Raw genomic sequence first — 25849 nt, forward strand, 5'->3', positions numbered from 1 at the left:
TAAGAAAGTAGTCCAGGTTGATTCTTCTGCCTGTTGCTGTCCAGTTTTCCCAGCACCACTTGTCTTTATTCTGTTGGATATTCTTCTTTTTTTCCAATTTAAAATTTTTTTTTTAACGTTTATTTATTTTTGAGACAGAGAGAGACAGAGCATGAACGGGGGAGGGGCAGAGAGAGAGGGAGACACAGAATCGGAAGCAGGCTCCAGGCTCTGAGCCATCAGCCCAGAGCCCGACGCGGGGCTCGAACTCACGGACCGTGAGATCGTGACCTGAGCTGAAGTCGGACGCTTAACCGACTGAGCCACCCAGGCGCCCCCTTTTTTTCCAATTTTAAATACAGTTTTAAGACATTGCATTTTCCACTTAACAATACAGTGCTTATAAAGTGCAATGTTGCATTTCCTTTTCTTGTGCACATATTCCATTTTCAAGTATCAAGAATGCCCAGTTTATTAACTATATAAGCTCAACTTCACTGCCATAGAATTTGTTACAAATTTGGGTCCTTCAAATGTTTTGTGTGGAACAATGCTAGACCTATTCTCAGCTTGGCTTAATCAACCTCTTCAATGGTGGGCCCAGAGGAGGCACCACCAGAAGGGGGAGCTCCACCACCAGGGAAACCTCCAGGCATTCCTCCAGGCATGCCTCCTGCACTCTGGTACAGCTTCATAATGATGGGATTGCAGAACTTCTCCAGCTCTTTCTGCTGATGTTCAAATTCTTTTTCTACAGTCTGGTTCTTATCCAGCCAGTTGATTATTTCATTACTCTTGTCCAGAATCTTCTGCTTGTCCTCATCATTGATTTTACCCTGAAGCTTTTCATCTTCAACAGTTGCTTTCATGTTGAATGCATAAGATTCAACTGAATTATTGGAGGACACCTTGTCTCACAGCTTCTCATCTTCAGCTTTGTACTTCTCAGCTTCCTGGACCATGCGCTCAATGTCTTCCTTGCTCAAGCGACCTTTGTCATTTGTGATGGTGATCTTGTTCTCTTTTCCTGTACTCTTATCCACAGCAGAGACATTGAGAATGCCATTAGCATCAATATCAAAGGTGACCTCAATCTGAGGAATGCCACGGGGGACAGGAGGTATGCCTGTGAGTTCAAACTTAACAAGTAGGTTGTTACCCTTGGTCATGGCTCGCTCACCTTCATAAACCTGAATGAGCACACCAGGCTGGTTGTCAGAATAGGTAGTTAAAGTCTGGGTCTGTTTGGTAGGAATGGTAGTATTGTGCTTGATGAGAACAGTCATGACTCCACCAGCAGTTTCAATGCCAAGAGAAAGGGGAGTGACATCCAACAGCAGCAAATCTTGAACATTTTCAGATTTGTCTCCAGAAAGGATGGCTGCCTGGACAGCTGCACCATAAGTGACAGCCTCATCAGGGTTGATGCTCTTATTCAGTTCCTTCCCATAGAAAAAGTCTTGTAGAAGTATTCCGTTGGATATTCTTTTCTGCTTTGTCAAAGATTAGTTGGCCACACATTTGTGGGTCCATTTCTGGTTTCTCTATTCTGTTCCGTTGATCTGAGTGTCTGTTCTTGTGCCAGTACCATACTGTCTTGATGATTACAGCTTTGTAATACAGCTTGAAGTTTGGGATTGTGATGCCTCCTGCTTTCGTTTTCTTTTTCAAGATTGCTTTGGCTATTCGCAATCTTTTCTGGTTCCATACAAATTTTAGGATTGTTTGTTCTAGCTCTGTGAAGAATGCTTGTGTTATTTTGATAGGGATTGCATTGAATATGTAGATTCCTTTGGGTAGTACTTACATTTTAACAATATTTGTTCTTCCTATCCAGGAGCATAGAATTTTTTTTCATTTTTTGGTGTCTTCTTCAACTTCTTTCATAAGCTTTCTATAGTTTTCAGTGTATAGAATTTTCAACTCTTTGGTTAGATTTATTCCTAGGTATTTTATGGGTTTTGGTGCAATTGTAAATGCGATTGATTCCTTGATTTCTCTTTCTATTGGTTCATTATTGGTGTGCATTGATTTCTGTGCATTGATTTTATATCCTGTGACTTTGCTGAATTCATGGATGAGTTCTAGAAGTTTTTTGGTGGAATCGTTTGGGTTTTCTGTATAGAGCATCATGTCATCTGTGAAGAGTGAAAGTTTGACCTCTTCCTGACTGATTTGGATGCCTTTCATTTATTTGTGTTGTCTTATTGCTGAGTCTAAGACTTCCAATACTATGTTGAATAATAGTGGTGACAGTGGACATCCCTGTCTCATTCCGGACCTTAGGGGGAAAGCTCTCAGTTTTTCCCCATTGAGGATGATATTAGAGTTGGATCTTTCATACATGGCTTTTATGAACTCGAGGTATGATCCTTCTATCCCTATTTTCTTGAGGGTTTTTATCAAGAAAGGATACTGTGTTTTGTCAAATGCTTTCTCTGCATCTGTTGAAAGAATCATGTGGTTCTTGTACTTTCTTTTATTGATGTACTGTATCATATTAATTGTTTTGCGGATATTGAACCCAACCCTGCATCCCAGGTATAAATCCCACTTGGTCGTGGTGAATAATTTTTTAAAATGTATTATTGAATCCGGTTGGCTAGGATCTTGTTGAGGATTTTTGCATCCATGTTCATCAGAGAAATTGGTCTATAGTTCTCCTTTTTAGTGGGGTCTTTGTCTGGTTTTGGAGTCAAGGTAATGCTGGCTTCATAGAAAGAGTTTGGAAGTTTTCCTTCCATTTCTATTTTTTGGAACAGCTTCAAGAGAATAGATGTTAACTCTTCTTTAAAAGTTTGGTAGAATTCTCCTAGAAAGCCATCTGGTCCTGGACTCCTTTTTGGGGAGATTTTTGATTATTAATTCAATTTCCTTACTGGTTATGGGTCTGTTCAAATTTTCTATTTCTTCCTGTTTCATTTGTGATAGTTTATATGTTTCTAGGAATTTTTCCATTTCTTCCAGATTGCCCATTTTATTGGCATATAATTGCTCATAATATTTTCTTATTATTGTTGGTATTTCTGCTGTGTTCATTGTGATCTCTGTCCTCTCTCATTCTTGATTTTACTTTTTTGGGTCCTTTCCTTTTTATTTTTGATCAAACTGGCTAGGGGTTTATCAATTTTGTTAATTCTTTGAAAGAATCAGCTTCTGGTTTCATTGATCTGTTCTACTGTTATTTTGGTTTCGATAGCATTTATTTCTACTCTAATCTTTATTATTTCCTGTCGTCTGCTGGTTTTGGGTTTTATTTGTTGTCCTTTTTCCAGCTCTTTAAAGTGTAAGGATAGGTTTTGTTTATGAGACCTTTCTTCTTTAGGAAGGCTTGGATTGCTATATACTTCCCTCTTATAACCACCTTTGTTGAGTCCCAGAGGTTTTGGGCTGTGGTGGGTGATATCATTTTCCTTGCCTTCCATGTACTTTTTAATATCCTCTTTAACTTCTTGGTTAGCCCATTCATTCTTTAGTAGGATGGTCTTTAGTCTCCAAGTATTTTTTATCTTTCCACATTTTTTCTTGTGGTTGATTTTGAGTTCTATAGCATTATGGTCTGAAAATATGCACGGTGTGATCTTGATCTTTTTTACTTGTTGAGAGCTGATTTTTGTCCCAGTCTGTGATCTATTCTGGAGAACAGTCCATGTGCACTGGAGAAGAATGTGTATTCTGCTGCTTTACGGTGAAATGTTCTGAATATATCTGTTAAGTCCGTCTGGTCCAGTGTGTCATTCAAAGCCATTGTTCCCTTGTTGATTTTCTGTTTAGATGATCTGTCCATTGTTGTAAGTGGGGTGTTGAAGTCCCCTACTATTGTGGTGTTATCATCAGTGAATTTCTTTATGTTTGTAATTAACTGATTTATATATTTGAGTGCTTTCACATTTGGATCATAAATGTTTACAATTGTTAGGTCTTCTTGGTGGATAGACCCTTTAATTGTGATATAATGCCCTTCTTAATCTCTTGCTACAGTCTTTATTTTAAAGTCTAGATTGTCTAATATAAGTATGGCTACTCTGATTTCTTTTGTCGACCATTAGCATGATAGATGGGTCTCCATCCCTTAATTTCAATCTGAAGGTGTCTTTAGGTCTAAAGTGGGTGTCTTGCAAACAGCATATAGATGGATCTTGTTTTCTTATCCATTTTGTTACCCTATGTCTTTTGATTGGAGCATATAGTCCATTGATGTTTAGAGTATTGAAAGATGAATTTATTGCCTATAGAGATGAGTTTCTGGTGGTGTTCTCTGTCCTTTACAGTCTTTGTTGCTTTTGGTCTTTTTTTTTTTTTTTTTTTTTTTCATCTTTTCTCCCCTCAAAGAGTCCCCCTTAAAATTTCTTGCAGGGCTGGTTTAGTGGTCACAAAGTCCTTTAGTTTTTTGTTTGTCTGGGAAGTTTTATCTCTCCTTCTATTTTGAATGATAGCCTTGCTGGATAAAGAATTCTTGGATGCATATTTTTCCAATATACCACAGTGAATATATCCTGCCACTCTTAGAATTCTGGCCTGCCACGTTTCTGTGGATAGGTCTGCTGTAAACCTGATCTGTCTTCCCTTGTAAGTTAAGGACTTTTTTTCCCTTACTGCTTTCCTGATTCTTTCCTTGCCACAGTATTTTGTGAATTTGACTATGATATGCCTTGTTGGTGGTCGATTTTTGTTGAATCAGATGAGAGTTCTCTGTACTTCATGGATTTTGATGTCTGTCTTTCCCCAGGTTAGGAAAGTTTTCTGCTATGATTTGCTCACATAACCCTTCTGCCCCCTTTTCTCTCTCTTCTTCTTCTGGGATGTCTATGATTCTGATGTTGTTTCTTTTTAATGAGTCACTGATTTCTCCAATTCTTAAATTATGCTCTTTTGCCTTAGTCTCCCTCTTTTTTTCAGTTTCATATTTCTCCATAGGTTTGTCCTCTATATTGCTGATTCACAGTTCTGCCTCATCCATCCTTGCCACTGTGGCATCCATTTGAGATTGCAGTTCAGTTATAGCTGATATATATAGCTAATTTTATATATATATATATATATATATAATTATATATATATAATTTATATATATATAATTTATATATGATTTATATATATAATTTATATATGATTTATATATAATTTATATATTATATATAATTTATATATATAAATAATTATAAATATATATATAATTAGCTATATATATATATATAATTATTTTTTATTTCATCCTGACTATATTTTACTTCTTTTATCTCTGCAGAAAAGGATTCTAATCTATTTTCAACCCCAACTAGTATTCTTATTATTGTGATTCTAAATTCTGGTTCAGACATCTTGCTTTAAGTCCCTGGCTGTCATTTTTTCCTGTTCTTTCTTTTGGGGTTAATTGCTTCATTTCATCATTTCCTTCATTTCATCATTTTGAAGGAAGAAAAGGAATTAATAAGGTAAAAAATTAAAATTAACAAATAAAAAACAACACACAAAAAACCAAGTAAATGATGCTAGTTCCTAGTGTGTTTTGGTCTGCTTGCTGAAAAGAGCTTGATATATTAGAGAAAAAAAGGTAAAGATAAAAAAAGAAAAAAAGGAAAACGTTTGAAAATTTGAAAAAATAAATACAATGAAATAGAATAAAATAAAATGATGGAAGTAAAATAGAATTTGAGAATTTTACAAAAAATATAGTAGAAAAAAATTAAAGAAACATATTTAATAAAAATGAAAAATAAAAATGAATATTTTATCTTTCTGTATTCAAGAATAAGAAAAGAAAAAGAAAAAGAAAAAAATTGAATAGATGGACCAGCAAACAGACTGAAATACGATTGAAATTATATCAGTTTCCCCTAGAAGTCAAACTATGAAGCACTTTATAGTCCATAAACTAAGCAGGCAGAGAGACTTATGGTGTTCCTGAAGAACGAGTTTGGCCCAGTTGTGTGGGACTCAGTGTAACGGCTCCATTCTCCACTAGATGGTGCTGTTAGCTTACTGGGGTGGATTGTTGTGGCACTTGTAGGTGTGTATACACATGTGCGGGGGTTGGGGGGTTGTGAAAATGGCATCACCTAGCTTACCCAGTCTCTAGTATCAGAATTCTGTTCTCCCTGACCAGTAATTGCACACCCCTCCTTTGTCTCCAGCTTCTGTTCACTCCCTGCTTTTACACTGTCCATGACCAAGCCTTCAGGTTGCAGGTGGCACCTCCCTCCTGAGTTTTATCTCAGATGGGGCTGTTTCCCAACCCCTCACTTCTGAGGGACTGTGGCTTTGACCTGTTCTGTCCCTCTGGGGGAGGGTCTCACCGAGCAATGGCCAGGTGCTGGCCGCACCCAGGAACATTCACGGGACTGTGCTGTTGCCGATGCCCAGAGACTGCAACTGGTTGCCAGCCCACCCCAGAAAATTTTCACACGATATTGCAGCAGCAGCATTTCAGGGATTATAGAAAATCACCACACACGTCTGGCACCAGGCTTCACCATAGTGAATGTGGTTATTTTCCAGGGTCCGCTGGGACCTTTGCCTGTGGGGTGGTCACACAGCCTCTACCAAATGTCCTCCCAGCAGGGGAACTGCCTCTTCCTGTGTGGCCCAAGGACCCCTTGGACCTTGCTCTCTGCTCTTGGGTATTTACCCTTTCCACCAGAGCACCACCAGGTATCTAGCTGTGGAGTTGCAGACTCTGTGCTCCCCCTGTTTATAGAGTCTTAATTGAATTTAGACCCACTCCTTTCTCCTTTTTACTTTCTCTCTTTTTTTGTTCAGTCAGTTGTGTACTTTCTCTCCAGCTGCTTCTGGGCGGGGTGGGGGATGCTTTCCCATACTCCCCCTTCCCCCCACCACTCCATCTCCATCCTCTCTCCACAAGCAAAAACAGCTCCTTGCCCTCCGTGCCTCTCTCTCCCCTAGTTCACCTCTCCACACTGCATACCTGCCAAGTTCTGTGGTTCAGGTTGTGCAGATTGTTGTGTTAATCCTCAAATCAGTTTTCTAGGTGTGCAAGATGGTTTAGTGTTGATCTGGCTGTATTTCACAGACAAGAGAAGCAAAAAAAAACTTCCATGCTTTTCCACCATGTTGGCCCCTCCAAGTACCAAAAAATTTTTAAAGTTTATTTATGTATTTTGAGAGAGAGAGAAAGATCATGCACAAGGTGGGTTGGGGAAGGGAGAGAGACAGAGAGTGAGAGAATCCCAAGCAGGCTCTGCACTGTCAGCACAGAGGCTGATGCAGGACTTGAACTCACCTGAGCTCAAATCGTATGCTTAACCAACTGAGTCATCCAGGCAGCTAATTTTATGTGTCAAATTTTATCAAGCACACCTATGTATTATTCTTTTTTGAGTTGAAGAAAATGTGACAACATCCTGCTTCTGTTTCCAAATTGGCAATGACATGGTGTGTCTGTTAAAGGACTTCAACTTTTATGCTCTGGAATCTGACTCATTAGGTTCAATAATTTTCATATCTCCCAGAGAGAGGGGTAGGTAGCATTGGTGTTTATAAGAGAAAATGGCTGCTTCTACATCAGAAAACATTTCTGCTCTCAGCTCAACTCCTGATAGAGGTGTGTTTTGGTCAAATTTCCTCATATCTCTTTGATTTTGTATTGCCCGTTTGAATAGAATTTTTAAAAATATCTATGTCTTTGAGGTCTATGATTTTATAAGATTTAACTTTCAGTCACCAAATACATATTGGTCTTTGAGACTTCTAAACCTTTTGAGCTGTTAGGGGCTCTGAAACCTATGAGCAAGCTCTTTTGTTAAGGTGGGGAGGGAGCTTAAATTCAACATCTCCTTACTTGAGAAAATCTGAAAGGAAATATTAGTGAGAAACAAAATATGAGCAGAAAATCTAGGGAAATCTGGGAGAGGAGGGGCATGTACTTTGAATATGGAAAGGTAACAATGTAACAGTAACAGTACTATGATTTCCTTCAATCCAATCATATTAGAAAGAAAAAGATCACTCCTTCACTCAGCATTTATCATGGCACTTGGAACTCTTCCTTTATGAGTCTTTCCCCTGACCTAAGTCCACTGCCAAAGGCATCTGGTAATCATGCATAACACTGCATTAGTCTAATCCTATGAAAAACAAAAATCACAGTTACAGAAAGAATGCAGCCTGCAAGAATCAAAAAGAATCAAGAAAAATCGTGTGATTTTTGTAGCCTTGTGCTTGGAAGATCTGTACAGTTTTGGAGACCTAGGGTAGTCTAGGGATGCTCCTTATATGGAGGGAAGGGAACATTGCCTCATGAAGGTTCAGAGTAATCTGACACCCTTTCTCAATAAATTTGTACTAACATCATTCTTCAAATGACAGTAAGAACAAACTGTAGAGGCTATTATTTTCTCTGGCATCCTATCCTTAAATACTGATATGTAATTCTGTATGTATCAAAAAAAGTATCTTTTCCTAGAAAATGGGTACTAGACTATAGCTAATTTGTTCAAAATATTACCTATTCACTGGTATGCTTATATTTTCCAAAGCAAGTTTTCTATGGACTCTCTTTTATGTTACTCCCCCTTATATGTTCTAGATTTTAAACACCAGTTAGAATATCTAAACAATTTTAAAGATCTTATCCAATGTAATATATGTATATATATATATATATATATATATATATATATATATATATATATGATATGTATCCATATGTGTATATGTATATAGTTCCTAGTACAGTATTTCCGGGGGGGGTAGTTTTTCTTTCAGGGTACATTTGTTGATGTCTGGAAATATTTTTGGCTGTCACAGCTAAAGGTCACTACTAACATTAGTGGGTAGAAGTGTCACAGATTCTTCAAACATCCTAAAAGACAAAGGACAGCCCCACCAGAATGAATGATCCCATTGCCAATGTTGATAGTTCTGATTTGAAAAATCTGTGGGTGGAGGATTAATAATAACACTTTTAACCATCCAGTAACTGGAGACAACAGGCAATCAGTGGAAGTCATGCATAAATGGAAAGCTAAGAATGAAAATTAAATGCCATAGGCTTAAGGTTTCTCTAGGATTCCCTGATGTTATAGATGATTAATTTCAATTCCAATCTACGAGAGGACAATATTTTGACTTGGGATTATTGTCACTATGATTTGAGATGTCTGGCCTTTCAATGTGTAAATATATTTTCAATGCTGCAAATAATACATCTGAGGGCATTCTTGGATTACTTCATTGCTTATTTCCTTATTAACAGTTTGTTCTGGGTACAGAGGGGTAGCCAGGATTGAGACAGACTTCATTCCCACCCGCTGAAGGCTATCATCAGGGAAGGAGGCACAGAACAGATAGCTACAGGAATTGTAGTTACAATTTGGGTTATGGCTATGAAGAAGAAAACAGGGGGAAGGACTAAGGGAATGGATAATGAAGGACAATCTAAGACTAGGGTGAGGAAGTGGCCTTGGAAGGCAGACTCCAAAGGAAATTAGGGTGTAGTGGGTGGAGATGCTAAAGTGGGAAGACTAGTGATAAATTCAAGTTACTAAATCCAGTGCGAGCAAGCAATAAACGTGGAATGAGGTAAGCAAGGAGCAGAAATTGAGGTTTTTTAGGTTTCAAAAAATATTGAGTGCATTTTCCTACCCGTTTCCCATTTTTTCCATTGGTTTGTTGGTATATAGCTTGTTTTTGTTAATACAATCTTCTCCTAAAGATCTCATTGTATGAACAGTTTTATTGTCTTCCTGCCAGTCCTATACTTTTGTGTTCTTCACTCCTCCAACAAATATGTTTATAAATTGTGTGGGCTAAGACTTCCATCCAATATTGGGTGGAAGCGGTGATAGTGACTATCTTTGTCCTTTTGTCTCGTTTTAAAGAGAATGCTTCCAGGAATTCCCCCATTTACAATGGCATTGCTTATATTCATATAAAGAGTATGCTTTCTCAAATTAAATATTTCCTTTTAACCATGACTCTCTCCCTAATATTTTTATTGTGACAACACGTTGCATTATTTTTTACTTTCTTTAGGTCCTAGTGATGTGTTTTGGAGTGTTGGGGTTCAGAGCCAATGGCTAAGAAAGATTTCTTGAGACATCTTCGGTGCAAAAAGATGGTTTTATTAAAGTACGGAGATAGGACCTGTGGGCAGAAAGAGCTGTACTGAGGTTGTGACAGGTGATTGATTATACATTTTCAGGTAGGGAGGGGGTTAGGGATAGCGTAAGTCTTCAAGGTATTTTGGAAGCAAGGTTTCCATGACCTTGAGGGACTGTTAAGAAAGGTCATTTATGGGGCATTTATGGGACACCTGGATGGCTCAGTTGATGAAGCATCTGACTCTTGATTTTGGCTCATGATCTCAGTTTTCATGAGTTTGAGCCCCCCGTTGGCACTTCACAGTCTCTGCACTGACAGTGTGGAGCCTGCTTGGGATTCTCTCTCTCTCCCTCTCTCTGCTTCTCCCTCGCTCTCGCTCACTTGCTCAAAATAAAGAAATAAACTTTTTTTTTTTAAAGGAAGAAGTCATTTATTGCTTTTTTTTAAAATATGAAGTTTATTGTCAAATTGGTTTCCATACAACACCCAGTGCTCATCCCAAAAGATGCCCTCCTCAATACCCATCACCCACCCTCCCCTCCCTCCCACCCCCCATCAACCCTCAGTTTATTTTCAGTTTTTAAGAGTCGCTTATGTTTTGGCTCTCCCCTCTCTAACCTTTTTTTTTTTTTCCTTCCCCTCCCCCGTGGACTTCTGTTAAGTTTCTCAGGATCCACATAAGAGTGAAAACATATGGTATCTGTCTTTCTCTGTATGACTTATTTATTTCATTTAGCATAATACTCTCCAGTTCCATCCATGTTGCTACAAAAGGCCATATTTCTCTATACACCGGGGCGCCTGGGTGACTCAGTCAGTTAAGCGTCTGACTTTGGCTCAGGTCATGATCTCCCACTCCGTGAGTTCCAGCCCTGCGTTGGGCTCTGTGCTGACAGCTCAGAGCCTGGAGCCTGCCTCAGATCCTGTGTCTCCCTCTCTCTCTGGCCCTCCCCCCATGCATGCTCTGTCTCTCTCTGTCTCAAAAATAAATAAATGTTAGAAAAAAAAAAAAGAGTGGTCTATACACCAAATGATGTAAAAAAAAAAAAAAAAAAAAACAAAAGGCCATATTTCATTTTTCTCATTGCCACGTAGTATCCCATTGTGTATATAAACCAAAATTTCTTTATCCATTCGTCAGTTGATGGACATTTAGGCTCTTTCCATAACTTGACTATTGTTGAGAGTGCTGCTATAAACATTGGGGTACAAGTGCCCCTATGCATCAGCACTCCTGTATCCCTTGGGTAAATTCTTAGCAGTGCTATTGCTGGGTCATAGGGTAGATCTATTTTTAATTTTTTGAGTAACCTCCACACTGTTTTCCAGAGCGGCTGCACCAGTTTGCATTCCCACCAACAGTGCAAGAGGGTTCCCATTTCTCCACATCCTCTCCAGCATCTATAGTCTCCTGATGTGTTCATTTTAGCCACTCTGACTGGCGTGAGGTGGTATCTGAGTGTGGTTTTGATTTGTATTTACCTGATGAGGAGCGACGCTGAGCATCTTTTCATGTGCCTGTTGGCCATCTGGATGTCTTCTTTAGAGAAGTATCTATTCATGTTTTCTGCCCATTTCTTCACTGGATTATTTGTTTTTTGGGTGTGGAGTTTGGTGAGTTCTTTATAGATTTTGGATACTAGCCTTTTGTCCTATATGTCATTTGCAAATATCTTTTCCCATTCCGTTGGTTGTCTTTTAGTTTTGTTGACTGTTTCCTTTGCTTTTTATCTTCATGAGGTCCCAATAGTTCATTTTTGCTTTTAATTCCCTTGCCCTTGGGGATGTGTCAAGTAAGAAATTTATTGCTTTTTAATAAAAACTCAGTCATGAGACCTGTGAGATGTATATCAGGGGACCATAAGCTTGGCGTATGATTGCCAACATATATCTTGGGGGGTGGGTGGTGATGGGGAGAGATAAATGAAGTTTCCAAAGGAATTTTTACATGTTAAAGTAGACTTCCAAGATTGCAGCAGTTGGGATAATGTTAAGCTAAGATTGCCTTTTGCCCTGAGCAAAGTGTCATTGTCCAGGCAGCTGAGGTCCCAAAGGAAGCTCACTCTCAAGGACTTGTCAATGAGCTGTAAGTTGTAAGGAAATTTAATTTTTCATTTGCCTTTGTTTTACACATCATTCCCCCCTGCACAATTTTGACCCTTAAATCTTCAAGGTTGCTGAGGGTGGAAGGTCTCTTTTTATGTAACTTTTTCCTGGTAATGAGAGGCATAGAGATGTCCCTAATTATGGGTCAACGTTTGTCAGTGGGGGCTTATACATGTAGGAGTTATGAAAGGCAGAAGCAGTTGAATCCCAGGGAGACTGAATGTATGGATCTTCCCGAGTAGAAAGCATTCTCTGTCAGTTTGAAGTTATGGCAGTGAAGGAGTCTCGGCACCAAGGGAGAGACATAGGAGAAAACAGCAAAACATAATTAGAATAAGAAAAAGAAAAGCCCAAATACAAGTCCTTTGATAGTTGACAAAAATCCTCTTCCAGTCCAGGAGTTTAACAAATCAATAAAGGAAAGAGAGGGGTGGTTTAGAGCTCTGATTTGAATATTCATGTCGGATAGAAACCCAAAATTATTTCTGTGCTTGTCTGGAATGTACACACAGCATTCTGTGTTTATGAGGGCAAGTTCCACCTTATGCTGCAGCTAAAGCATCTAATGCCATTTCATTTTGTAAAACTGCTTTATGCATTTGTGTTACTTAGTGTTTATTAGGGAGATGTTATTTTGAGTGTCATCTAGGCCTTTGTGTACGAATGAAGAGCTTCCTGTGCCAAACAACATCCTCTAATCCCAAAGAGGGAACAAAGATAGATGCTAGGTGGTCATGCCAACGAAACACAGAACATGTCCATCGTTGTTTTAAGTGTGGAAGGTTGGCTGGCTGATAATGGTTTTAATAATGCGTCTGTGCATCCAGGCAAAACCCAGAGGACAGCAGCCTATCCAGCCAGGGGGAGCTATAGCCACAAGTAAGAGCTGCATAGCCATTGGATCCCCTTAGGAGCCAGTCAATCAATTCTGTGCCTCCTTCACTGCAGTCAGGAGATTGAAGGCCATTGGTTTTGGAGGGCCTCCTTTCCAGGGGATTTTGGATGCCAGGCTGAATGCAAATAGTCATTAATTTTTAAGGCCCTATCTATTTGCTGAGTTATGTTTACAATAAAAAGATGGTCCATTGTCATTCTGTAGGGACCAAGGGAGACCAAATCTAGGGACAATTTTTCTTAGCAGGTTTTTGTCACCTCAGCGGCCTTTTGGCTCAAATAAGTGAACTGGTATAAATCCTCTATTACCTTCCATTGGTTATTTTTTGGGTATAAAGATTTTCCCCTCATTATTAACAAGTCAGTCCTGTTCATTTTTTAATATCCTCATTCCTGCACTATGTGAATTTTGTGGTCTGAATAGACTGGAGTTATGGACTTTATTGGAGTTAAAACTGGTATAAGACTTAATATTTGCTATTTTGTGCTGTCTTCTGGGCTGCACAGTCTATAAAATATTGTTTCCTTCATATTCTAAGGTCATATTCTTTTGATGTCCTTTGAGGTGAATTATAGCTACCTCCTTAATTTGGTGTACAGCCACAAGAAGAGTGATAATTTTGGACCCATATTTGATTGGAGTGTTCAGGCTTGATTATAATCCCCTTTGCTTCCAAATTACCTCCTGGACATGGAGGACTGGAAAGGCATATTTAGAGTCAGTACAGATATTAATTTTGAGGTCCTTTGCCAATTGTAAAGCACAAGTGGGTGTTATTAAGTCTGCTTTTGTGGGAGATATATTTTCTGGGAGGGCTTTGGCCTCAACTGTCTGAGTTAGACTGACTTTGGCATACCCAGAATTTCTAATCCCCTTTCGCCTAAACTACTGCCATCAGTAAACCAACTGTCATCTGCATTTTTAATAGGGGAGTCTTTTTAGTTTGATCGCCTAGAATAAACAAGATCAGTAATCTCTGAGCAGTTATGTTCTAACATGGAATAATGATGGTCAGCCCCAGGCACAAGGGTAGCTGGATTTAAAGTTTGACAGTTTAATTTTTAAATCAGGCATATATATAGGCATAGCCTGCTATTTAATAAGTTGGCCTCCTATCATCCATTGGTGGCCTTTAGTCTCTAAGACACTTTGGAACAGATGTGAACTCTTTATTGTCAGGGACTGTCCCATAGAAACTTTTGAAGCTTCTTCTACCGGGGGAGGGGACTGTTATACACTTGGCTAAGGCCTATATTTGCAATTGTACATCAATAGAGGTAGTTCGTGGGACAAATATGGCTAAGAGATAAAACCATCAAGAAGACCTCATTTTCGAGGCCTGATGCTAACAATATCCTAATTACAAGGAATCACTAGCAAATCACTTGTCTCGAGAGACAAGGGCATCCCCAAGGCATCATTCCATCCAGTTATAAGGAAAGTGGGGTCACCCATTATCTCCACAAGTCCATAGTTAACCCGGTGGAGTAGGGTATGCTCTGGCTTTTAAGGAACAAATTTATCATTCCAGCCACATAAAATTGGTCAAGGTGATAGTTGAATTATACAATTGTTGGAGAATGCATCTCATTTTCTGGCTGTTCAAATAATCATATGTCCATAGGTCCTGTTAGTATCCCCACAGAATAACAAGCATGAAGATTGTCTATATATGAGCCTTTGTAGCAATTTCTCTGAAGTTGACCTCAAGTTGTCTAGCTTAGGCAAACAAGAAACACTCAAAGATAATCAGAACTAGAATTTAACATTGGCAAAGGTGTGTTATTGAACCATAATTTTTCTCTCTATAAACACCATTATCTCCAGTGGTAGTCAAATCAAGACTAATTCGTTTGTAAAATAAGTCCAGTTTTAGCAAACTTGGCCTAATTATTTACATAAGCTCAGCAAGAACACTGATTGGCCATATAGATCTTTTAAAATTTGCTTTGCTGGAATTTTTCATAAGGAATCTAGATTTAACTTTTAGTAGCTTCTCTAGGCCAGAAACCAAGCCAAGTACTTGCCACCAGACATGTCTGCAGTACCCGTAGATTTGGGCAAATTCCTCTTCACAAGGTCCCCATGATATCCAGACCTGCCAGGAAGTGACATTCTTTACTCACTTGGCATGGCTACTGGGTAAGCAACATAACAGGCCAACAATGGGGGTTTATGGCTCCATTTCATAAAGCCAACCTCAATTCCTTAAAGCTATCTGGTCATATCTGGGTCTATGCATGTCTCTCTCAACTATGACATTACAGTCAAAGCCTTGGTAAAATAGTCCGAGTTTCCAGTGGTGTCCTGTTGCAAAGAGAACTGGTTATTATTAACTTATGCAAATAACTGTGATTGCCATGGAAGAATACTCACTGAGACTTTTTGAATTTCAGAGCATTCAGGTAGAGAGAAAAGTTAAATGCTTCAGTTTGTTCACAAATATTTTGTCACATTTTTATAAGTCTTAGATATCCTAAGAGAAATTTCCTTAATCTGGATGAACAAACATTATAGAACCAGCAATGTTTCCAACAAAAGTCACAAAACTATAATCATCTTCTGCAGTTCATTTAGTTCCATGTTACTAATTCCTGCTCAGTTTGAATGCAGCTTTTAGTTAGTTCTGGAAACTCTTACCCATTTCAGTTTTATGATCTTAAACATATAAAAATAACTATAAATGACAAATAACTCAGAAATGACAAATAACTCAGAGATAAGAGAGTTCATTATGATGCAGTTGACAAGGAAATTCAGTTATTTCTGTGACATTTAACATTTTATTTATTTAAAGTTTATTTATTTCAAGAGAGACACACTGCATGCAATGAAGGGAGGGGCAGAGACATAGGGGGACAGAGCATCCAAAACGAGCTCTGTGCTAACAGTGGAGATCCCCATGTGGTGCTTGAATTCATTAACTGTGAGATTATGACCTGAGCTGAGGTCAGACACTTAACTGACTGAGCCACTCAGGAGCCTCTGTGACATAAAACATTTTAATAATCAGAATAGAGTGATGACCTTATACAAGAACATAACATACCAAATAAACAAGCCTAATTAGTCAGAGACTTCATTTACAATTTAAATCTTGGGGAAGTTTGTTAAAACCTTGGAAAGTTTTAAAACACATGCCTAAATAGGATTACAGATCATTAAAGACCTGATAACGTCACACCATAGAAACTGGTTTTTCTGGTCAAAGAAAACACAATTTTGTTTACATTTTCTTGTCAAGAGCAGACCAATGATCCAAGAGCAGATCCAATGATCCAAAGCAGAATTTTGAGCTCTTAGAAACCTTAATCTCCAATGAAAACTAAGTAGTAACCAATTGTGAACTGTTAAACCAGAATTCCTTGGAAGGCAAATTTGTGAATCAATTAAGCACAAAGCATGTTTTCCAATAGACCCAAATATCCTTAGTTTCTTTACAATAAGTCAAAACTGCAAACCTATGTTCAGTAATCAATGCTTTAGCACTTTATCACATTTGGAAAAGACCTAGAGGTCCAACTAATTCAATCCAATTTATTATCTAAGCAAAACTTTAAAGTTTCAGGTTACCAAAGACTATCTTAACAATCACCCATGAAAAATTTGAGAGAGGCAAAATTAGCCATTATTTTAAGTCATCATTTTGCTGACAAATAGCAAAAAAGATAACATGAGCTTATTTGACCTTCAGCAAACCTTGGTAGAATAAATGTTTCATTTAGATTAAATACCAAGATAGAATTCTTGAAGACATCTTTGGTGCCAAAAGGTGGTTTTATTACGGCATGAGGATAGGACCTGTGGGTAGAAAGAGCTGCACTGGGGTTGTGCAGAGTGACTGATTATATACTGTGGAGTTGGGGGAGGTAAAGTCAAAAGGAAGTTTCTTTTTTTTTTATTTTTTTTAACGTTTATTTTTGAGACAGAGAGAGACAGAGCATGAACGGGGGTGGGGGGGCAGAGAGAGAGGGAGACATAGAATCCGAAGCAGGCTCCAGGCTCTGAGCCATCAGCCCTGAGATCGTGACCTGAGCTGAAGTCGGACGCTTAACCGACTGAGCCACCCAGGCGCCCCTAAAGGAAGTTTCTTAAAGGGATTCCCATATGCTAAAAAAGATTCACAGATTACTGGAGGCATAGCTATTGTCAGGCTAAGGTTGTTTTTCCCTCTAGCAAAGCATTATCATTAAGACAGAGAATTTCTGGAGATAAGGCTATTGATAAGATTGCCATTTTCTTGTAATATTACTAAAATATTTGTAAACTGATGGAGATTCTATCAGTTTAACCCTTTGTTTTCTGTCCTTTCTTTTTTTCTTGGGCAGCAAAGAATGCCTGAGAAATGTCACAAATATCCCACCTGGGGGAAGGGGGTTGTGCTAGCTTATGCTTGGCCCTCAGCTTGCCTTATGGTCCCTCATCAAATCTGTTCCCATGTCAGTTTTACCTGGGGCACCTGTGAAGAAATCTGAAGTGTACAGTGTAAGTCCAAGAGGGTGTTTTTTGCTCCTTGACGGCAAGGGTAGAAGGAAGAGTCAATGGCACCAGTTACCAAGGATAGTATAGTAACTGGTTATAGGCCACACCAAAGGTGGTACAGAAAGAGGAGGAAAGAGAGGGGGAGGCAAAAGAGGCGAGGTGCCTCCAGAAGGCAGAGAAAGAGGGTTCCTGGTTCTAAACCTCACTGCTTGAACAGAGGAGCAGATGCCATTTTGTTTTTTTCCACAAAATTGGAAATACGCAGTCCATGTAGAGCCAGAGAAAACAGGGAATTCCCCAAAACAAAGGGAGTCTCAGCAGCTGCTTCATAATGTTGGCTAAAGTCCCTGTCCAAGGGAGACTAACCTCAGTTGGCTCCAGTTATAGCCATTCACCCAGGAAATGAATGAGGGAGAAGCCCCCACATCTATTAGAAGGAGCAACAGTGAGAGAGTCAACATCCTTTTTGCTAGGAATGGCCTGTGTTTCCTCCAGCAACCTGGCTTCTATCAGGAGGAGGCCTATTTAGATAATAATCATCCAATATATCAGGGGGGGAGTTTACTGGTATGGTTACTGACCAAATATGTTCTGCAAGAGGCCCTTAGGTCCAGGTCCTGACTTACAGGCCTGAAGGCCTGGACCTAGGGAACCACCATCCATTTGCCCTGTTCCCTACAGAAGAGATCCATTGATAGATCTTACAGAGGTCATGCAATGTTGCAGAATATCAGTCTTTTTTTTAAATTTTGCAATCTGAGGGGCGCCTGGGTGGCTCAGTCGGTTGAGCGTCCGACTTCAGCTCAGGTCACGATCTTGCGGTCTGTGAGTTCGAGCCCCACGTCGGGCTCTGGGCTGATGGCTCAGAGCCTGGGGCCTGCTTCTGATTCTGTGTCTCCCTCTCTCTCTGCCCCTGCCCTGTTCATGCTCTCTCTGTCTCAAAAGTGAATAAAACGTTAAAAAAATTAAAAAAAAAAATAAATAAATAAATTTTGCAATCTGAATTGTTTCCAGCGGGTTAAAAGACATTCCAAGGATGAGTACTCGAGAAATGAAGAAGAGAAGGTCCATTACCAAAAATCCCCTCCCCCCAACTCCTGGGTGGTGTTCTGGCCTTCTGGAGGCACCTCGCCTCATGCAAGATAGGAGCAGAGGTTCTGTGTGTCAAAAATGACCAAAGGTGTCCCTTGGATGAAAATCACTATTGATCACATTCTGCCATAAAGACTCCATAGGAGGGAATGCTAGAGTCCCCCCAAACTTCCCCATGGCATCCTAGGCCTGGTGGGTGCCTGGTGAATGGAGTGAAATACCATTCGGTTCGTGTCTAAGCCTTCCCATGAAAGCCTCACTATTGCCTTGCTGTGAAGGTTATGCTGGTTTTTAACACATGGAAAACACTAGAAAAGTTTTACAAGGAGAAATTACTCAATTTTGTAGGGGACATTGACAGAAAACAGTAAAGATAGAAATCCATTTTGGTCTAAGTGACATTCCAGCACATGTAGTCTTTACAGCCAACTCCTTAGGAAACATTCCCCATTTGGGTTTTAATTGAATCGGATACTGGTTTTGGCTGGCTCCCAGTGGAGGTCTCTTGGCCAGAAGTAGCTAGACCAGAGATGTGGAGGTGATCACATTAGACCAATCAGGAGGACACATCACACAGGAGTCTTAAGATTGGCAGCTATGCTGGTGACCTAGGTGGCTGTCCCATGCCCAAGACAGACAACATTGTATAAGGACAGGAATAAAGAGAGGACATCAAGTTTCTGGATAATATTACCATTATTACCATGGAACTAACTTCCAGCCAACAGGCAGCCTTTCCTTTCTGTAGAGTAGCCAGGGCTAGAGGACTGCAGCCTGAGCAATGGACATGAAAGTGTTCCAAGAAGACCATAGTCCTTGAAAAGCCCCTGAAATGAAAGTAAAGGAAGAGAAGAGAAAGCACTCACCAAGTTTGCACCAAGGCTCAGAGTCCAAATGAGAAGGCTCAACCCGACATTAGAACACCAAATGATATTGTTGGAGTGTTGGAGTTCAGGGTTGACAGCCAAAAAATAATTCTTGAGACATCTTTGGTGTGAAAAGGTAGTTTTATTAAAGCAGAGGACAGGACTCATAGGCAGAAAGAGCTGCACTGGGGTTGTGATGGGTGACTGATTATATACCTTCAGGTTTGGAGGGGAGTAGGGATAGCTTAAGTCTCTAAGGTATTTTAGAAGCAAGGTTTCCAGGATCTGGAGGGGCAAGTTGCTGTTAAGAAAGGGTCATTTATTACTGTTTAGGAAAAGCTCATTCATGAGACCCGTCAGACATATATCAGGGGGCCATAAGCTTGGAGTATGATTGCCAACATGTATCTTTGGACAGGGTGGGTAGAGATAAAAGAAGTTTCTGAAGGAATTTTTATATGTTCAAGTAGACTTATGGAATCCTGGGGTCAGGATAATGTTAAGCTAAGATTCCCTTTTGCTCTTAGCAAAGTGTCATCATTGAGGCAGCTGAGCTCCCAGGGGAAGGTTACTCTTTCTGTCCAAGGACTTGTCAATGGGCTCTAAGTTGAAAGGAAATTTAATTTCCCATTTTCCTTGTTTCCAACATCACTAGAAAATGACCAGCCTATGTTTGACAATAATGTGATTTGGTGTCTGATAATAAGCTTAATCTCATTAACTGAGTCCTTCAATTCCCTGACGTCCTTGCTGAACTTCCTGTGCACTTGACTTATCCATAGCTGAGATAAATGTTTCCTGCTTCATGTAAATGTGTATATGTCAATGATCTCCAATGTTTCTTTTAATTCTGAAGCTCCCAGTTGTCTAAATATTTAGATTTAGTACATATTATTGAACTGTGTTTTTTTTTTTTCATTTTTGAGACAGACAGAGGCAGCCTGAGTGGGGGAGAGCCAGAGAGAGGGAGAGAGAGAGAGAGAGAGAGAGAGAGAGAGAGAGAATCCTAAGCAGGCTTCGCACTGTCAGCACAGTGCCCAACACAGGGCTTGAAATCCTGAAACCATGAGATCATGACCTGAGCCCAAACCAAGAGTTGGACTCTTAACTGACTGAGCCACCCAGGCACCCCTGAATTGGATTTTTTTTTTTATTGTATATTTTCCCTCCAAACACACTGGAACTTTTCACTTAACTTTTTGTCTGAGAGCAAGCCAAGGTTTCTTTCACTGAGTGTTTTCTATTATTTCATTTTTTATTTTTTTATGATTATTTATCTTTGAGAAAGAGAGACAGAGTACAAGCAGGGGAGGAGCAGAGAGAGAGGAAGACGGAGAAAATGAAGCAGGCTTCAGGTTCTGAGCTGTCAGCACAGAGCCCAACGCAGGGCTCAAACTCACGAACCATGAGATCATGGCCTGAGCCAAAGTCAGATGTTCAACTGACTGAATCACCCAGGCACCCCTCTATTATTTCATTTTCAAACTTCTCCTGTCATTATTTACTAGTGTCTCTTCTAAATAATAGCCCCCATTTATCCTCTTTTTGTCTAAGATGAAATATGTATTTCATAACTGGTAAACTGAATCCATTGATGTTAATTCCAATTGACATAAGCCTTTTCAGATTGACTGCCCTCACTTAGTAATCTGTGTTTAAAGTCTCTGTCTACTGCCTGCTTGGCAGCGCATTTCATTTACTGTTAAATAATAATGCTAATCCATTCGTGGTAGTCATTGATTTAAGGTGTGAAATCACAGGAAAGTATTTGAAGATATTTTCAGAGAACAGCTTTATTGTGTTAATCTAATCATTAGGGACAGCCTTCTCAGGACATCACAAAGAAATCCATCGTCTTAGGGCTTTCCGAAGAAATGGGTGTGGGAATTTGTATTAAAAAAAAAGATTGTAATCACTAGAAAGTTTACCAAAAAGTCATTCTTAAAAGAAACATTTTTCCAATTTTAATGGCCTTTTCAGATTCTTCAGATCAGGGTACTGTGAATCACAACAGCCTGTTGTCCTTCAGGGAGGCACAGCCTAAAGTGGCAAGACATGTGACGCCAACAAGGTTATTTCATTTTTTTTTTTTACTTTACTTTATTTTATTTTATTTTGTTTTATTTTATTTTATTTTATTTTATTTTATTTTATTTTATTTTATTTTATTTTATTTTATTTTATTTATTTTTGCTTCAAATATTTATTTATTTTTGAGAGAGAAAGAGAGAGAGAGCATGAGCGGGTGGGGGAGGGGTTGGAAGAGAGGGGGGCAGATGATCCAAAGTGGGCTGCACAATGACAGCAGTGAGCCCAATGCAGGGCTCGAACTCTTCATCATGAGATCATGACCTGAGCCAAAGTCGGATGCTCAATTGACTGAGCCACCCAAGCACACCTATTTTATTTTCAAGGTTATTTATTTGTTTTGAGAGAGAGAGAGAGAGAGAGAGAGCAGGGGAGGGGCAGAGGTTGAAAGAGAAAGAGAGAGAGAGAGAGAGAGAGAGAGAGAGGATCCCAAGGAGGCTCCACACTTTCAGCACAGAGCCTGACTTGGGGCTCAATCTCACTACCTGTGAGATCATGACCTGAGCCAAAATCAAGAGTCAAATGCTTAACCAACTGAGCCACTCAGGAGCCCCAAAAGGGTCCTTTTAGAACAAAGTTTGCTGCAATAATTTTCAAAGCCCGTCTGGCAAGCACCAAAGTTAAATAAATAATAAAAATTTACTCACAACCACTTACAAATGTTCTGTCATCTAGAATCAGTGTCTGCTGCACATCTCCAGCATATTAAAAGCTTGCCTAAATGCCACTAGTTTAATTAATATTTTGAACAGAATTATTTGTGTTTTACTAATTCCAAGCACTGATTTTCATAGCATTTGCTTACTGTTTGCCATATGCTCCATTTCTTACCCTATGTTCTACTTGCACTCTAGATTGTGAGATTTGGGAAGTGGACTATCCAGGCATTTTTGGTTTGTTTGTTTGATTGATTGATTTTTTTTATATTCTCTGAAAAATACCCTTCTCTCAATCACAAAATGTCATTTATCGTGGCATGTCTTGTTCTCTCCAATTTACTGCCTACAAATGAAGTTTTAAAAGCCTTCTAAAAAAAATGCTAAGAGATCACAGTTTCTACTGAAGGCCATGCTTTGAAGGAAACACACATGAGATTTCCTGATTTATTTATTTATTTTTACTCTGGACTGTTTCATACTATTGAACTTTATCTACTTTCAAATAACTTGTTTCTTGAATCTCACTCATATGTGGAATTTAAGAAACAAGACAAACAAGCAAAGGGAGGAAAGACAAGAGACAGAGAGAGACACAAACAAGAAACAGACTCTTCAGTATAGAGAATAAACTGATGGTTACCAGAGAGGGGGTGGGTGGGGGACGGGTCAAATTGGTGAATTTCTGGTACTCCAATAAATTTATGTTGACATTTTAAGAAATGCAGAATTTCTTTTCCAAGGGTGCTGCATAGAAGCCATCCTGCACCCCTCCTAAGGCACTGGGGCCACATAGGCAAAAGGGCCTACATTTCCCTCCTCTCTCTTCTCCCCAGCATAGACTTCAAGAAGCCACAGCAACAGATCCACAGCCTGAACTTCCATTCCTGTGCTTTCCGAGGTATACTCTAAAAGCATATTATTAATGAATATTGGCCTAAGTTAGAGGTTCTCAGACATCAATTACATTAAATCAGCACCAACACCAGCATCTTCCAACTTGTTAGACAGGCAAACTCTCCAGCCACACCCCAGACCTACTGAATCAAGAATCTCTGTGATGGAGACCCAGAAGTCTGTGTTCTAACAAGCCCTGCAGGTGATTCTGATCCACTTCCTAGGTTAAAGCAGTCTTGATGGTAATTGCCGAGAAGGGTTCTTGCTCAGAAAGGAAACAGCACAGATGAGAAGGGAAGCTTCTCTTGCCCTCTCCCACCCAAATCCTCCTCTTCCTGAACCTGGACAGTTTAGGTAGAGATACAGAACATCGGTTCTGGGTGGTGGGGGCAGACAGGAACAGGCAAGGGAGCTTCCCGGAGGAGAAGACCGACAAGAAGGTGAGAAAAGTTGAGTTGTGTAACACAAGATTACCTTGCTTCTGGTTACTATTTGCTTCTCTTTCTGTGTAGTTTTCCTGAAGCCTTTAATCAAACTTCTAGCCTCATCTCCACCCCCTGTTTGAAAAGAAATGGGACCAACTTCAATAAGCATATTAATGTGGAACACACACACCCATAGTCACCTCAGTGGTGACAGTGGTGATCCTGAACGCCTTCAAAGAATAGAACCGGAGAACCACCTTCTGCACCTGGAGACCTGCCTCCAGAACACCTTGCCAGGTTCTGAGTTTCATTTCTGCTAATGAAGGAGGCTTCATATTAGTCCCGCAAAGGTCTATGAATACTGTAGAGACAGCAGTCTACCTTCTGTCTCCTAACACAACTGTGCACACATATTTTTGCTACTTGCAAAAAGTTCATAAAACGTGCAACAAGAGGAAATCACATTAAATCACAGTAACCTATAATACAGAAAGTTTTTAATAATTTTGTTAATATTTGGAAGTAATTTTTTAAATTTTGTGATCCATTGAGAGGAAATGTTATTAAGGAAATTAACCAAATAATTGGGATTGGTTGGTAAGGCTGTTTTTATATATATTGAGAGGGACTGAGGGGCACAGAGAGTGAGAGAATATCCCCATGCTGTGAAATCGGTTGCACTTTTTTGCTAGCCTCCTTGGGAAAATGCAGAATGACAACAATTTCTAGGGGATAAATAATGTTTTGAAATATATTTCACTATTCCCTAATCACAGCAGTGTGTATTTCCTCTTGAAAAAGTCTGAAAGTGAGTGTGTGAGTGTGCGCATGCACGTGAGAAGGAGAGAGAACAAAGGCAGATATTCCCATCCCTCCCAAAAGATTTGTAATTTTTGAGGAGTTCTTGAACCTGGGGAAAAAAAGCAAGAAAAAGGCCATGTTTTTCAAGGCTGAATGAGATCCAGGCTTCTCTCTTTCTTACCTTTCATCATTGTGAGAAGCTGATTTGAAGTAAAGGCTGGGCTAAGCAGAAGTGAATATTGAAGAAAACTGTCCCTTAGTGGCTTTAAGAGGAACAGTACAGATGGTTATTTTGACTGTTACCTTCCACAGCTTTGGTTTATATAAATCAGTTGCTATAAGGGAGGCAATTCATCCCATTTCCTTTTGTTGCCGTTCCCTCCCTGCTTTTGAGAGGCTACTACTTCTCTCTGAGGGACAGAGGAGAGAAGTTCCCTCCCTAGAACCTTTGACCCTAGGAGGTTGCTTAAATGCCTATTTTCAGGAAAACTAAGATGGAGCCTGAGGGTGTATGATTAGTACTCCACTTAGGAATATTACACTCATGCTGTGGGGGCCGCATCTCCCAGAAAACGAGGAAGGGGGGGCAGGAACCTATGAGGAGCTCTGTTCTGTATGTCAGGTGCTTGCTCTCAAAGCTGGAACAGGGACTAATCTACATCCAGACCTCCCTAATCTAGGGAGCTATATTCCAAGGCACCTGACGAGCTATGGCTTCATTAAACAATGGGAACATTGAGTCCTGGATGTGTGCTTAGCTGGGTGCTGGGTGATAAAGAGGATCCCAGGACTCATGAACTCACTTCTCCATGCTTTATGATGCCTAGAGTCCTCAGACAGCCCCATTAATTTTCCCGTCCTTCTGTGGCTCCACTATGAACCTGACAGGAGTTCCTGATCTCAACTATATCTAAAGGCAGCTGACACCCTCTGTGACTCTTTTTAAAGGAGCCACAGGAAAGCTCCAGAGCATGAGGGAGCAATTATGGATTCATTCTAGGGGTTGTGGGAGCCCAAGGTAGCATTGTGCCTCAACCCCCACATTGAGAGGTAAATGAAAGAGGTCACACTGTCTAAACCCCAGCTTTCAGACTGTGAATTTGTTAGCTGAGACCTCTGGCCATTCTCTGCTGTGATTTTTGCCAGGTTGGGGTGCTGCAGGTAGTGACACTTGAGACGTGTTACTATTGTGGGACATGACCATGGTGGGGGGGAGGCATGTCTTGGAACCCTGAGTGTGAGAAACATATGAAATCTCCACCCTGGATTATATCCAATGTGTCTGTTTTCCAACATCAGTTTTCCCTTACCAATTTTAAAGTTAAAAAACCTTAGAGGGGCGCCTGGGTGGCGCAGTCGGTTAAGCGTCCGACTTCAGCCAGGTCACGATCTCACGGTCCGTGAGTTCGAGCCCCGCGTCAGGCTCTGGGCTGATGGCTCAGAGCCTGGAGCCTGTTTCCGATTCTGTGTCTCCCTCTCTCTCTGTCCCTCCCCCGTTCA

At 39.9% G+C, this 25849-nt stretch overlaps 1 pseudogene; it reads right to left on the bottom strand.

Annotated features, from left to right (window-relative positions):
• Positions 1-491: 491 nt before the first annotated feature.
• On the bottom strand, positions 492-23883 carry LOC132660573 (heat shock cognate 71 kDa protein pseudogene; annotated as a pseudogene).
• Between the last annotated feature and the right edge of the window lie 1966 nt (positions 23884-25849).

This window comes from Panthera onca, chromosome D1, assembly GCF_046562875.1.
Source record: "Panthera onca isolate mPanOnc1 chromosome D1, mPanOnc1 haplotype 2, whole genome shotgun sequence".
NCBI lineage: Eukaryota > Metazoa > Chordata > Mammalia > Carnivora > Felidae > Panthera > Panthera onca.